Here is a 14,138-nt window from a genome sequence, read left to right as displayed (position 1 = left end):
TTTTCTTTTTAAAAGAAATTCAATGTTTTATTATAGCGTGTTGCTGGGGCCATTTTCCCCCCAAAGAGAAAGCATGTTTGGAATAAAGTTCTGACATGCTTTTTTTTTTTTTTTTTTTTTTTTAAGATACGAAGTGATTTATTAGACTAGGACGCTTGTGAGGCTTACAAGCGGGCGGGGGAGAGGGTGCTGCCTGAGAACTTAGTGGGCTACAGTGTTATAATCAAAGGAAAAGTTCGGAGGGGGTAATAACCACCTTCTTCCTCATTCCTTTTTTTTTTTTAAATCTTTATTGGAGTATAATTGCTTCACAATACTGTGTTGGTATCTGTTGTACAACAAAGTGAATCAGCCATATGCATACACATGTCCCCATATTCCCTCCCTCTTGAGCCTCCCTCCCACACTCCCTATCCCACCCCCCTAGGTCATCGCAAAGCACCGAGCTGATCTCCCTGTGCTATGCTGCTGCTTCCCGCTAGCTAGCTATTTTACATTCGGTAGTGTATATATGTTGTGCTACCCTCACTTCGCCCCAGCTTCCCCCTCCCCGCCCCCATGTCCTTAAGTCCATTCTCTATGTCTATGTCTTTATTCCTGCCCTGACACTAGGTTCCTCAGTACCATTTTTTTCTTTAGATTCCGTATATATGTGTTAGTATATGGTATTTGTTTTTCTCTTTCTGACTTACTTCACTCTGTATGACAGACTCTAGGTCCATCCACCTCACTACAAATGACTCAAGTTTCTTTTTTTGGCTGAGTAATACTCCATTGTCTATATGTGCCACATCTTCTATATCCATTCATCTGTTGATGGACACTTAGGTTGCTTTCATGTCCTGGCTATTGTAAATAGAGCTTCAACGAACATTTTGGTACATGACTCTTTTTGAATTATGGTTTTCTCAGAGTATATGCCCAGGAGTGGGATTGCTGGGTCATATGGTAGTTCTATTTTTAGGTGTTTTTGTTTTTGTTTTTGTTTTTTTCTGGTACGTGGGCCTCTCACTGCTGTGGCCTCTCCCGTTGCGGAGCACAGGCTCCGGATGTGCAGGCTCAGCGGTCATGGCTCACAGGCCCAGCCGCTCCGCGTCATGTGGGATCTTCCCAGACCGGGCCACGAACCCATGTCCCCTGCATGGGCAGGCAGACTCTCAACCACTGTGCCACCAGGGAAGCCCTATTTTTAGTTTTTTAAGGAACCTCCATACTGTTCTCCATAGTGGCTGTATCAATTTACATTCCCACCAACAGTGCAGGAGGGTTCCCTTTTCTCCACACCCTCTCCAGCATTTATTGTTTTAGATGTTTTGATATTTATGAAAGCTCTTCTCCACTAGGGCTGGGCCTCAGCTGTTCGATGTCTGCCAATTCCTTCTTTGGTGGCCTTAGTAATGTGGGTAACCAAATATGTTCTTTTTCACCTCTTGAATTGCCTTTTATAGTTAACTGATTGATGAAATATAAATAATTATGAAAATGTGGGCATGAGAGCTGAGAGGAAGAAAAAACGCTGCCTCCTTTTCATCAACCTGCAATGAACGCTTTCCTTTTATAGATTACCTGTCAACTCAAAAAATCATTTAAGAATTTCTGCATGACTCAGTGAGAAAGATTATTGAGCTAATGCTTTAAAAGGAAGCTATGCTTTTCTTGGAAGGGGAAACTGTAGTTCCAGGTTATTTTCTACTTGATAGAAGTCAGAGCTGCCTAATTTTTCCTTTTTCTTTCTCCTTCTTTCCCTTCTCCCTCCTTTTTTCTTCCTCCTCCTTCTTTTCTTCCTTGCTTCTTATGGTTATTGATGGCCTTCTATATGCCAGGAATTCTACAAGCATAGAGGCAGCCTAGGATCAGGGGTGTGGAGGTGAGGACGAGAAAGCCACAGCCCAGCCATTAATGAGCTTTCAAGGGAATGAGTGAAAACCACAATGGAGTTGTGGCAGATGTGAATATTGAAGCCATAGGGTTGAGGGAGGAGGGTGAAGTTTGCTTCAGATGGGGGAAATTTTCATTGAGAAGGTGACATTTGAGTTGGATTTTTATTGATGAGTAGGAGCTACCAAGGGTTGAAAGACAGAGTGCAGAAGATGGAGACATTATGGTCAACTAATACAGCAAGAAAAGGTGTTGCTGAGTAAGAAGGACTTCCATTTAAGAAAGGCAGCGTGGCACACTAGTGCATCTCAGGGGAAAGGAGGATCACGGGCAAAGGCGCTGTACCTGGAGAGCACGCGGTATAGTTTTAGGCATGAGAGAGATGCTACCAGACGTTATAAATTATTGCTAACTCTTGGGACAATCAGGAAAAGTTGCTCTAATTATGCACATTTCAAACAAGAGGAAATTGAGGCTTAAGGAAGCCAAGTGATACATCCAGAGTCACGTAGCTGCTCTACGGCAGAGTCAGGACTCAAATTCAGATCTACCTGAGTCCAGAGCTAACCCTCCCTCCATATACCAGTACAAAGGAAGCAGGGACCTGGAAGAGGCAGAGCAGGCCATTAAAAGTCATGTATTGCATCAGGTGACAGGCCAGCTCCAAATCACAGTGACACAGAGCTCCGAGAACTCACTGTTTCTACAGAAACTCAGAGCTAATGGAATATCCCCTCTGCAGCCCTGTCTTCCTGGCTTGCATAATGTGTCTCTAGCTTTATTTGGCAGACTTTAGGCAAAGAGGGCAAGGAAGGGTTTTTGAGGCCATTGAAATGCTCTATTAGGGGATTGTGTTGGGGCTAAGTTGCGCTGGGGTGAGAAAATAACCACCAAACATCAGTTCTTTAAGACAAAAGAATCCACAAATTCCTTATGTCACATGTCCAGTGGGGGTTGGAGAAGAGCCTTCCTCTGTACAGTTGTCAGGGGCTCAGGTGGAGACGGGTACCTCCATTATTTGCCTGTGCTGGGCAAGAGTGTGCTGGAGGGTTGAGCACTGGCACGTACGAGCTTTGGACCAGAAGTGATGTACGTCATTTCTGCTCACATTTGATTTTCCAGGACCAGTCAGGTGGCTACACTTAACTTCCAAGGGCTGAGAGATCATAATCGTTCCTGTGCTGGGAAGGAGACAAGAATTAGGATTGGAGTGTATGAGTCACATCTACCACAGGGGTAGAGAAATGCCAACACACTCCAATATACCTCCTCCAAGACTGAGGTATAATGAAAAATTAGTTCTAGATGGCTCAAGAGCAGGCATTTTTCCTATTCCTATTTATTCCTGCATTCTCTACAGCAGTAGCTACTAGCCACAGGTGGCTGTTAAAATAAAAATTAAATATTTAGCTCCTCAGTTGTACTAGCTACATTTCAAGTTCTTAGTAGCCACGATGTGGCTAGCAGCTCCCATAATAGAAAGTACAGATATAGAACATTTACATCATTTCAGAAAATTCTATTGGACATTGCTGTCTAGACCAAAGATCAACAGACTTACTCTGCACAAGGCCAAATAGCAAGTATTTGGGGTTTTGCAGGACGTATGGTCTCTGTAGCAAGTATTCAAATTTGCTGTTGTAGTGCGAAAGCAATATATAAGTGAATAGGCAGAGTTGTGTTCTAATAAAACTTTATTTAAAAAGCAAGTAGCTGGCAAGATTTGGTTCACGGGCCATTTGTTTTCCAACCCTGGCCTAGACCAATGGTGTCCAATGGGAGGGGCAGCAATTTTTACGTGACCATCCAACAGTTTATATTAAAAACCAAATTCATTCATCTTTACTTATATCCATTATCCAGATTGGCATTGGCTCCTTCTTTCTTGGCCCATTCGTTGGATGGTCACATGTTATGTACGTCAGGTGGGAGTTTCCTACCCAGTGGTGTACACTGTGCTGCTCACAGGCATTTTTCTTCTTCTTCTAATACATCGTGACGTAATGCAGACTATGTAGCCTCGTTGTGTGATGCTGTGAATTATATTGCCTCATTTTAAGTAAACTAACACTCACAAAATGAGCAAGTGGTTTAAAAATATTTCTGCAGAGACACCACCGGGTATTATGCTATTGTTTCCTGCCTCACAGTACACTCTGCTTTGGGACATGGGGGTTGGGAGGCTGTAAACCACGTTTCTGCTTTGTTAGTGTACTGCTCCCTGCTGGGTTCTGCCAACCGGAAAGGCAGGAGGAGGGAGCAAGAACTTGCTCCTTTCAGTTTGTCTGCTGATTTTGCTGTTGTTACCCCAGTGGGTTCCAAGAGCAACCCGTTCCAGTTCCCAGCTTCCTTCCACACTCCCAAACCAGCAGCATCATGCTGGCGGCAGCAGCAGCCAGGCAGCGCCCCTCCTCAGAGGTGTGAGACTCTTCCCTCAGGTGCCTGAGGGACCAGCAGGCCATCCCCTCAGAGGTCTGGGTCCTGGGTCTCCAGACACCTAGGTCTGGTAAGCTCATCCTCTTCCCTTGGATCCCTGGCCCCAGGAGTGGAAGCTGCTTCCTGAGTTACTCACTCTGTGACCACAGTGCCTCTTTTTCCCTTTTCAGTCTTCCACCCCTTGAACCAATTTCCTCTATTAAATTCTCTGCTAAAATAACTAGAATGGTTTATTTATTGCTTGGGCCCTAATTTATAGAGACACCATGAACTAACTTCATCTTAATAATGCAAAACATACGTTAAGAAAATGGTAGTGTTGACAAAACAATGACCATCTAATCAGATGAGTAATAAACTGAGAAAAGGACTATTGAAAATGGATTTTCATCACTACTGTCAATGATGAATCTCACCCCAAGGTTATATTGTGCCCTGAGATATGAATTAATGGTAAAAAGAATTCAAAGTGCTTAACAAGACAATTAAAAATAAAGCAACCAAACCATGAAGAAAAACCCGTAGAAGTTTCAGTGATATTTAAAATCAGGAGCTATTTGATCTTTTACTAAAATTTACTTCATGTTAAATGTTTAGAAACATCTTTTGAGGTCTAAAGAATAGCTTTCTGAATGCAGGCATTATTATTATTCTACTTGGTTCACTGCTGTACCCTCAGATCCTAGAACAGCATGTGGCATGTAGTAGACAGTCAGTAGACTTATTAAGTTAATAGTAAAAAAAACAAAGATTCCACATATTGGGAAATTCCTTATTCTTTCAGGTGTGGTAAAAATGGTTAACGTTATATAGGGCAAACAATATGGCAATAAACTAATATGCATTCCTTTGCCAGCAAATACTATTTGAAAACCCAGAGAAAACATTGCTGATCATTTGAAGAAACAAGTATTAGAACAAACATGGGATGTTTGCTATATATAGCTGTTTCAATGTGCAGTTGGCTTTATCATGTCTCAGTTTATGGTATATATTAGGTTCTCTTTCAATTAAAAAGAATGACTTTGTGATCCATAAAAAAGAATATATCAAATAAGATATTTTGTATAGATTAGCTGACTTCTTTAAAACAATTATTTTCTGGAAAAGCTGTTACTGCTTTGACTAGAATTTTAGAAAAATAAAGGATTCTGAGGGTAAAATTCAGAGAAAGAACCACAGGTGAAATGTCATTGATGTGGTTAACTTTTTCTTTTTTTAAGGAAGACTTTTAAGTATTGCATCTTCGTGGTATTTCTAATGAGATGGAGAGTGACTGTGAACATAATTTTAACCACATGGAAGTTTATTCTTGATCCTGTGGCAAATTGCCTAAAGGAAATGTAAGGCTAGAAGATGAGCTTTGCTTATTCTTTTACAAACACACAAATGCTCCAGATTTGCTGACCTTTCATATGATTACAAGTAACTCTCCTCAGCGCGTTACTTAAGAGATATTTTAAAAATACACACTCTTAACTGGTCCCTTCATCAGAAAGGTAATATTTTAATAGTGAATGAGGAAGTAAATGCTTTTCAAAACATACTCATGTTACGGAAAGAGCACTTGGAAAAATGGCATTTGGATAGGTTATAATTGTTATGTGATTTTGTTACTGAAAATGGTCTAAACAGTCGGTATACTTAAAATTGGAAAGGACGTTTTCTGACTTGTTGAATAATATCACACATGTTCAAAACAATTTTTTAAAAATAAGAATGCAACACTTTCAATTAGTTTGTAGAAACAAATGATTGAATTCAGGGAGGATAAAAATGTACTAGCTAAATGTTCACACAAATCTTTGCCTAATTGAAAGATGAGATTGAAAAACATGTCAGATTGTAGTAAGTGTGAGGAGCTTTTCCATTTGGATCTACATACCATCCTGAGATATGTTTTTTAAGAAAGACAGCCAAATATTGAAATAAACTTGAGCTTAAAATCAGATATTTTAAATGTTGTATCTCAAAGTGTTAAACGTGGATTTTCATAGATAATGAAGTACTTTAATTACATGGCTCTCACTAGAAATATCATCTCTGTTATATTTTAGTGAGATTAAATATGGCTTTATATCATTAAAAATAAAATATTAAAATACTAAAGCACTAATTTATGTGACTTCAATAATTGAAGATATATGTTATAACTTCTAGGGGGAACCCGCATCTATTAGAATAAGAATATATGCTGAACAAGCTAATTGAGAGGAAAATAGAGAATAATATACCATATATGATCAACTTGAAATAAGGCAAGAAGGAGAGAAAGAGGATCATAAAGAAAGAGAGACAAATAGAAAGCAAATAGTAAGATGGTAGATTTAAACCCAAATATATCAGTGCTTTTATTAATTGTAAATAGGTGAAATACTCTTGTGTTGACTGGCTAGATAAAAAGCAAAATAGATATATGCTACTCTATAAGAGATAGACTTAAAATATAAGCACACAGAAAGAATGTTGCAAAAATAAGACAATTCTAACTTTGTATGCAAATTTTGTATGCAGCATGTCATCTCTGTCTTTGGTCTCTGTCTATTTATATATCTCTCTCTATAAATATCTGTCTACCTACCTACCCACTTACCTGTCTACCAAAGACAAATCCTCAAACCTAGGAAATTTTAGCATACCTCTCTCAGTAACTGAAAGAGCAAAAAGCCAACAATCAATATGGATATAAAAGATTTGAATAAAGTGTAATAAATATGACCTGATACACGTATGTAGAATTCTATACCTACAAATGACAGGAGATAAGCTTAATTCAAGTGCACATGGATCATTTTGCAAGGTTATAAACCAATTCTCAACAAATTTTGAAGGATTTAAAACATTTAAATTCCACAGAAAAATTACATTAGAAATCAGAAAAGGTAACTAGAGAAATCCCTATATGTTAAACACTTTTAATTATCCATGGATCAAAGAGGAAACCACAATTTTAAAGTGAATGATAATAAAAATGACATATCAGGACTTGAGGACTATAGCTATAGTCATATGTGGAAAATGTATAGTCTTAAATGCCTATATTAGAAAAGAACAATGGCTGAAGATAAATTATCTAAGAATGTTCTCTCAAGAAGTCAGCAAAAGAGTAGCAAATTATAAGTTACTGAGTATTGGTGTATGAATTTATGGCAAACAATGTAGTATGTGTCTTTTTCATTTCTTTTTTATAGAAATACTTAGAAAATGTAATTTAATGTTAGAAATCCTATACTTGAAAGAAGCCTCAATTATCAGTGGTTCTATGAAACAAAGTTAAAAACAAACATGGAAAGTGTAAAAAAAAAAAAAGTTACTGAGTAGAGAAAATAATAAAGTTAAACTCAGAAATACAATAAAAATTAATAGAGAAGATTCACAAAGCCAAACAGGTTTTTGAGGAGACTAATAAAATTCATAAGTCCCCACCAAACTTTCCAACTGTCGAAAGACAGAAGAACAATTGCAGGAATGAAAAATGGTGCATCACTATACAATTCAATGCAGTAAATTTGAAGATAGTAATATGTTAGAAATATTTATTGAAAAACACAACTTATAAAACTGACACTAGAGGAAATAGAAAGTTTTGCACAGTCCTTTTTTTTTTAAATAAAACATTGAAAATATATGGAAGACCTAAATAAATGAAGGAATATGTTGTTCTCATGAATTGGAAGACTCATGAGATGTCAGTCTCTCTAAGCTGATCTATAGATTCAAGTCTATATTTGTCAAAACCCAGAATGTTTTTCTTTTTAATGTGTGCTTGTGTGGAAATTAAGAACCTGATTCTAAAATCTTTATGGAAAGGCAAAGGACCAAGAACAGGGACAATCTTGAGTAGTTTGGGATGATTTTACTTCAGATGGAGACTTATAAAAGTATGGTAATCAAGACAGTGTGGTATTGGTTCACAGATATATAAATATGTTAATGAATCAGAATACAGTCCAGAATCAGATCCACGAATAAATGTAGACCTAATTTATGCAGTTAAGGTCTGTGGGGAAAGGACAGTTTTGTTTTCAATAAATGGTGCTGTGTCAATTATATATCCATATGAAAAATAGAAAACCTAACTTCTACCTCATACCAATGCAAAAATCAATCCAGGCAGATAGTAGACATAAATGGTACAACAATAGAAGGTAACTGAGGAGAATAACTTCATGACCTGGGAGTAGGCAAAGATTTTAAAATAGGATACAAAAAGCACTGACTCTAAAGGAAAAGATTGTTAAATTGGTTCATATCATATCAATATTAAGAATTTCTGTGTATAAAAAGTTCCAGTTTAGAGACTGAAAAACACAAGCCACATTTGGGAGGAGATACTTGAAACAGATAACCAAACAAGGGTTTATATAATCAATTCCTATAAATCAATAAGAAAAAGACAACCTAGTAGAAAAATGGGCGGGAGACCTGTAACAGCCCTTCGCAAAAGATGATATTCAGATGGGCAGTAAAGATAAAGGTTTTGAATTTCATTAGTAATTGGGAAAATGTAATTTAAAATCACAGTATTTAAAATATTGTGAATATTTGAAAATTATAATTCATGCAGGAAGGCCAGATTTAGATAATAACACTAACGAGTTGGAGAGGATGTAGAGCAGCCAGAGCTCTTGTAAGTGCTGGTAGGAGTAGAAGTTAATCAACCACGCTGGAAATTATTTGGCAGTATCTACCTATATATACCTAACCGCTGACTCAGCAATTTCACTCCTAGGAATTTAGCCAACAAAAATGCATACTTAATGTTAGTGATAAGATACATAAAACGTTCATAGCAATATTTTTTGGTAATAGAAACTGGGAAGGACTCAAATGTTCATCAATGGTAGAATAAATAAATACATTGTGATATATTTATTTAGTGGAATTCTATACAGTAATGAAAATGGACAAAGTACTGCTACATGTGACATGGATTAATCATGCAGACTTAAGGTTTGGCAAAAGGAACTAGACTCAGAGTATGTGTTATATGTTCAAAAACAGCTCAAACTAATCTGTGGCATCAGATGTCAGATTTTCGTTACTTTTGATAAAGAAAGAAGATGCAGAGGTTTCAAAGGGACACGAGCAAGGCTTCTAGGGGGCAGATATTATTCTATTTCTTGACCAGGGCAGTAGGTATGTGGATGTATCCAATTTCTGATAATCAAATGATGCACTTATGATTTGGACATTCTCTATATTCTTTAAAATACTGATTTCAAAAGGAGAGAAACGATGAAACATTAGGCATTGAATGGGCATATGAATTCTTTTCCATCCTTGTCCTTACCTCTAAACAGTCCTCCCTTGGTTTCTTCTAGTTGTTCAATGTGGATTTGGGTTCTTGGAAAAATGGTATGCGGTGGTGTTGGTTGCGGTGGTGTCCTCTGTGGCCTGATTAAGCCATGACTACGGTAGGGAGATCTGTTAAGAGTGCTGCTAGGAGACACCAGATCTGCAGAAGGAAGTAAAACTTTACTTGGGGCTGGTCTTTGAGAGGCTGCAGGTGGTTTTGGGTAGAGTTGCCTAAAGACTTGAAACTGGGTTCTGGGAGGTTGTGGTAGGTACAGCAGTCATTGCATTTTTTATAGTTCTCTTGCTTTTGTTCAGAAGTTTTTGATCAGTTAAACGTAGGGTGTTATGTAAGAAGGAGAAAACAGCTTGCCATAAAACTTGCTGAACAAATCGAAGAAAGATGTAAAATTCTTGACAAGCTTAGTCTTATTAAAAAATGAGTATGAAGAACTAGAATTATCTTTAAATGATCCCAGCTTTGAAAGAGTATCATCAAAACTCCAAGTCTGGAGGAAACTTATGAAAACCTGGATACAATAAACTTTGTACTTAAGCATGAAGCTTCCTTGAAAAAGAGTTGAAAGAAGAGAAATCCAAATTCTCGAAAAATGATGAGTTGATGGATGCCATTATAAGCATGAAGAGGATAGAAAAGTCATTCAATGAGTGACTTTCAAACTGAGCATTTGGCAGCAAGCATTTTGCCTGTGGTCCCTCCCCAGTGAATGAGTTCATCTTCTGAAAGGTGGGCGTCTCTGTCTCCTGTTCAGGCTCTCACCTTTGCTTTCAGGGTATGTTCACTTGCCTCCCACTCGAATATGAGGTCCAGTGGTGCCATTATATCTAAGGAAACTGTTCATGGGGAGGCGACTTGCTTTTGAATCCCCTCCTCCAGGAATATATATGAATCCCGAGTTTCCCACCATTTAAGGTCACTTTCCACTACCAGGTTTCCTGGCTCACCTTATCTAGTCTTAGCAATGAGAGATGACTATCCAGCAAGAAGTTTTTCACAGCAATCTCCCCCATTGGCTGGATTTCTCCATACCACTATAATCTAAATTTAGAAATGTTTTCTCAGCAGGGTTGACCTAACCTTCAAACAAACCAATTACAGAACATCAGAGCCCCAGCAAGAAACTTAGGCCTTCTGTTTTGTTTTTGCCTTGTTTCAAAGGGAACTTTAAATGGTTCCCTTTCATTATCAGTTTATGCAACTGCTGTTACTTAAGTGATTTTCACTTTTGTCTGAACTGAAACCCCTACAGTTATGATTTTCAGGGTAGACATGCTTGTAAATATGCTTTGTAAATGAATCTGATGAGTAAGTTTTTGTGTACTCTATATTGCATAAATAAAAATACTTGATTTTAATTTAACCAGTTTATTATACCATGAACATTAAATGAGCAAAACATGCAGGATTCAACAGATATATATATATATATTTAGTTATTTATTTATTATTATTATTTTTTTTGCGGTACACGGGCCTCTCTCACTGTTGTGGCCTCTCCCGTTGCGGAGCACAGGCTCCGGACGCGCAGGCTCAGCGGCCATGGCTCACGGGCCCAGCCGCTCCGCGGCATGTGGGATCTTCCCAGACCGGGCCACGAACTCGTGTTCCCTGCATCAGCAGGCGGACTTTCAACCACTGCGCCACCAGGGAAGCCCTCAACAGATATTTTAAACTTTAAAGGCTATTTTTGTATGTCAAGAGTTATATTTAACAAGTTCTAATATGGCTATGGAAAGAAAGAAATTGTGTATATATAAATTGGAGGTACATGTGTAAGAATTTTTTTTTTTTTTAATGCTAGGTGGGGAAAGTACACACATTTGGAGAACATAGTCTACATACCTTGTGAGGGCTCCTTTAAAGCAATATTTCTTAAAGTGAGTTTCAGAGGATACTGGGCCCAAATGATGTTCAGAGAGATTAAAAAAGGTTTTTCTGGTCCAATGAGTGGTATACTAGAGCTCATATTAGGTGAGTTGATCGTTAAATGTTCATGAATTTATTTTTAATTATTACACACAAATTTAATTTTATTTTTTTCAGTTTTATTGAGATGTATAACTAAGTTCTTAGGTATACAATATGATTTATGCATATATTGTGAAATGATTGCTACAATAAGGTTATTTAAATCATCCATCACTTCAGTTATCAGGTTTTTATTTGTGTAGTGAAAACTTTAAGATCTATTCTCTTAGGAAATTTCAAGTATATAGTAAGTTATTGATTTTTCTATATTGATTTTGTATTCTTTAACTTTGTAAATTCACTTATTAGTAATAGCAGGTTTTTAGTGGTGTGTTTAGGGTTTTCTATGTATAAGATATGTCACCTTCAAACATACACGATTTTCCTTTCTCTTTTCTGATCTGGATACCTTTTATTTCTTTCTCTTGACTGATTGCTCTGTGAGGACTTCCAGTACTGTATTGAATAGGAGTGGTGAGAATGGGCACCCTTGTCTTGTTCTTTGTCAGCCTTTCACCATTGAGTTATGTGAGTTGTGGGTTTGTCCTATATTTGCCCTTTATTATGTTGCAGTACATTTTTCCTATACACAATTGTTTGAGAGGTTTTATCATGAAAGGATGTTGAGTTTTGTTAAATGTTTTTTCTGTATCTGTTGAGATGATCATATCTTTCATTCTATTAATGTGAAATATCACACTTACTTGATATGTTGAACCATTCTTGCATCTCAGGGGTGAATCCCATCTGTTTATGGTGGATGTTCCTTTTAATGAACTGTTTAATTCAATTTGCTTGTATTTTGTTGAGAATTTTTGCATCTGTGTTCATCAGGGGTCTTGGCCTGTAGTCTTTTTTTTTTCTTGTAGTATCCTTATCTGAATTTGATATAAGGGTAATGCTGGCCTCATAAAATGAATTTGAGGATATTCCCTCTTCTTCAATTTTTTGAAAGAGTTTGAGAAAGATTGGCGTTAATTCTGAAAATATTTGGTAGAATTCACTAGTGAAGCCATCTTGTCCTGGCTTTTCTTTGTTGGGAATTTTTTGATTATTGACTCAATCTCCTTACTAATTATTGGTCTGTTAAGATTTTCTCTTTCTTCATAATTCAGTCTCGGTAGAGTGTATGTTTCTAGGGATTTATCCATTTCTTCTAGGTTGTCCCATTTGTTGGTGTAAAATTGTTCACCGTAGTCTCTTTGTATTTCTGTGCTATCTGTTGTAATGTCTTCTCTTTTACTCTGGAGTTATTTATTGGAGTCCTCTTTATTTTTTCTTGGTTAGTCTAGCTAAAGTTTTGCCAATTTTAACTTTTCAAGCAACTTAGTTTTGTTCATCTTTTCTATTGCTATCTTACTCGCTGCTTCATTTATTTCTGCTCTAATCTTTAAAAAAATTTTTTTTTATTGGAGTATAGTTGCTTTACAATGTTGTGTTAGTTTCTGCTGTACAGCAAAGTGAAGCAGCTATACATATACATGTATCCCCTCCTTTTTGGATTTCCTTCCCATTTAGGTCACCACAGAGCATTGAGTAGAGTTCCCTGTGCTATACAGTATGTTCTCATTAGTTACCTATTTTATACATAGTATCAATAGTGTATATGTGTCAATCCCAATTCATCCCAGACCCGCTTTCCCCCTTGGTATCCATATGTTTGTTCTCTATGTCTGTGTCTCAGTTCCTGCCCTGCAAATAGGTTCATCTGTATCATTTTTGTAGATTCCACATACATGTGTTAATATACAATATTTGTTTTTCTCTTTCTGACTTACTTCACTCTGTATGACAGTCTCTATGTCCATCCACGTCTCTACAAATGACCCAATTACGTTCCTTTTTATGGCTGAGTAATATTCCACTGTATATACATGCCACATCTTCTTTATCCATTCATTTGTTGATGGACATTTAGGTTGCTTCCATGTCCTGGCTACTGTAAATAGTGCTGCAGTACACATTGGGGTGCATGTGTCTTTTTGAATTATGGTTTTCCCTGGATATATACCCAGGAGTGGGATTGCTGGGTCATATGGTAGTTCTATTTTTAGTTTTTTAAGGAACCTTCATACTGTTCTCCATAGTGGCTGTGTCAATTTACATTCCCACCAACAGTGTAAGAGGGTTCCCTTTTCTCCACACCTTCTCCAGCATTTGTTGTTTGTAGATTTTCTGATGAAGCCCATTCTAACTGATGTGAGGTGATACCCCATTGTAGTTTTGATTTGCATTTCTCTAATAATTAGTGATGTCGAACATCTTTTCATGTGCCTCTTAGCCAATCTGTATGTCTTCTTTGGAGAGATGTCTATTTAGGTCTTCTGCCCATTTTTTGATTGGGTTGTTTGTTTTTTTTTTGATATTTCTGCTCTAATCTTCCCTCTGCTAACTGGATCCACATCCAAGCAGGGTGGCTTAGTGGGTTCCCTGGTTGTACAAAGTTGCTGCTTGTGTTCCCTGGCAGGGTGGTGCCAGTGGTTGGATTCCCTGAAAGGGCAGGGCTGCAGCCTATGCCCCAAAGTTGAGCAGGCCTTCA

Source organism: Grampus griseus (assembly GCF_964374135.1).
Source record: "Grampus griseus genome assembly, chromosome: 6".
NCBI classification, from domain to species: Eukaryota; Metazoa; Chordata; class Mammalia; order Artiodactyla; family Delphinidae; genus Grampus; species Grampus griseus.
Note: the sequence above shows the minus strand (reverse complement) of the source record.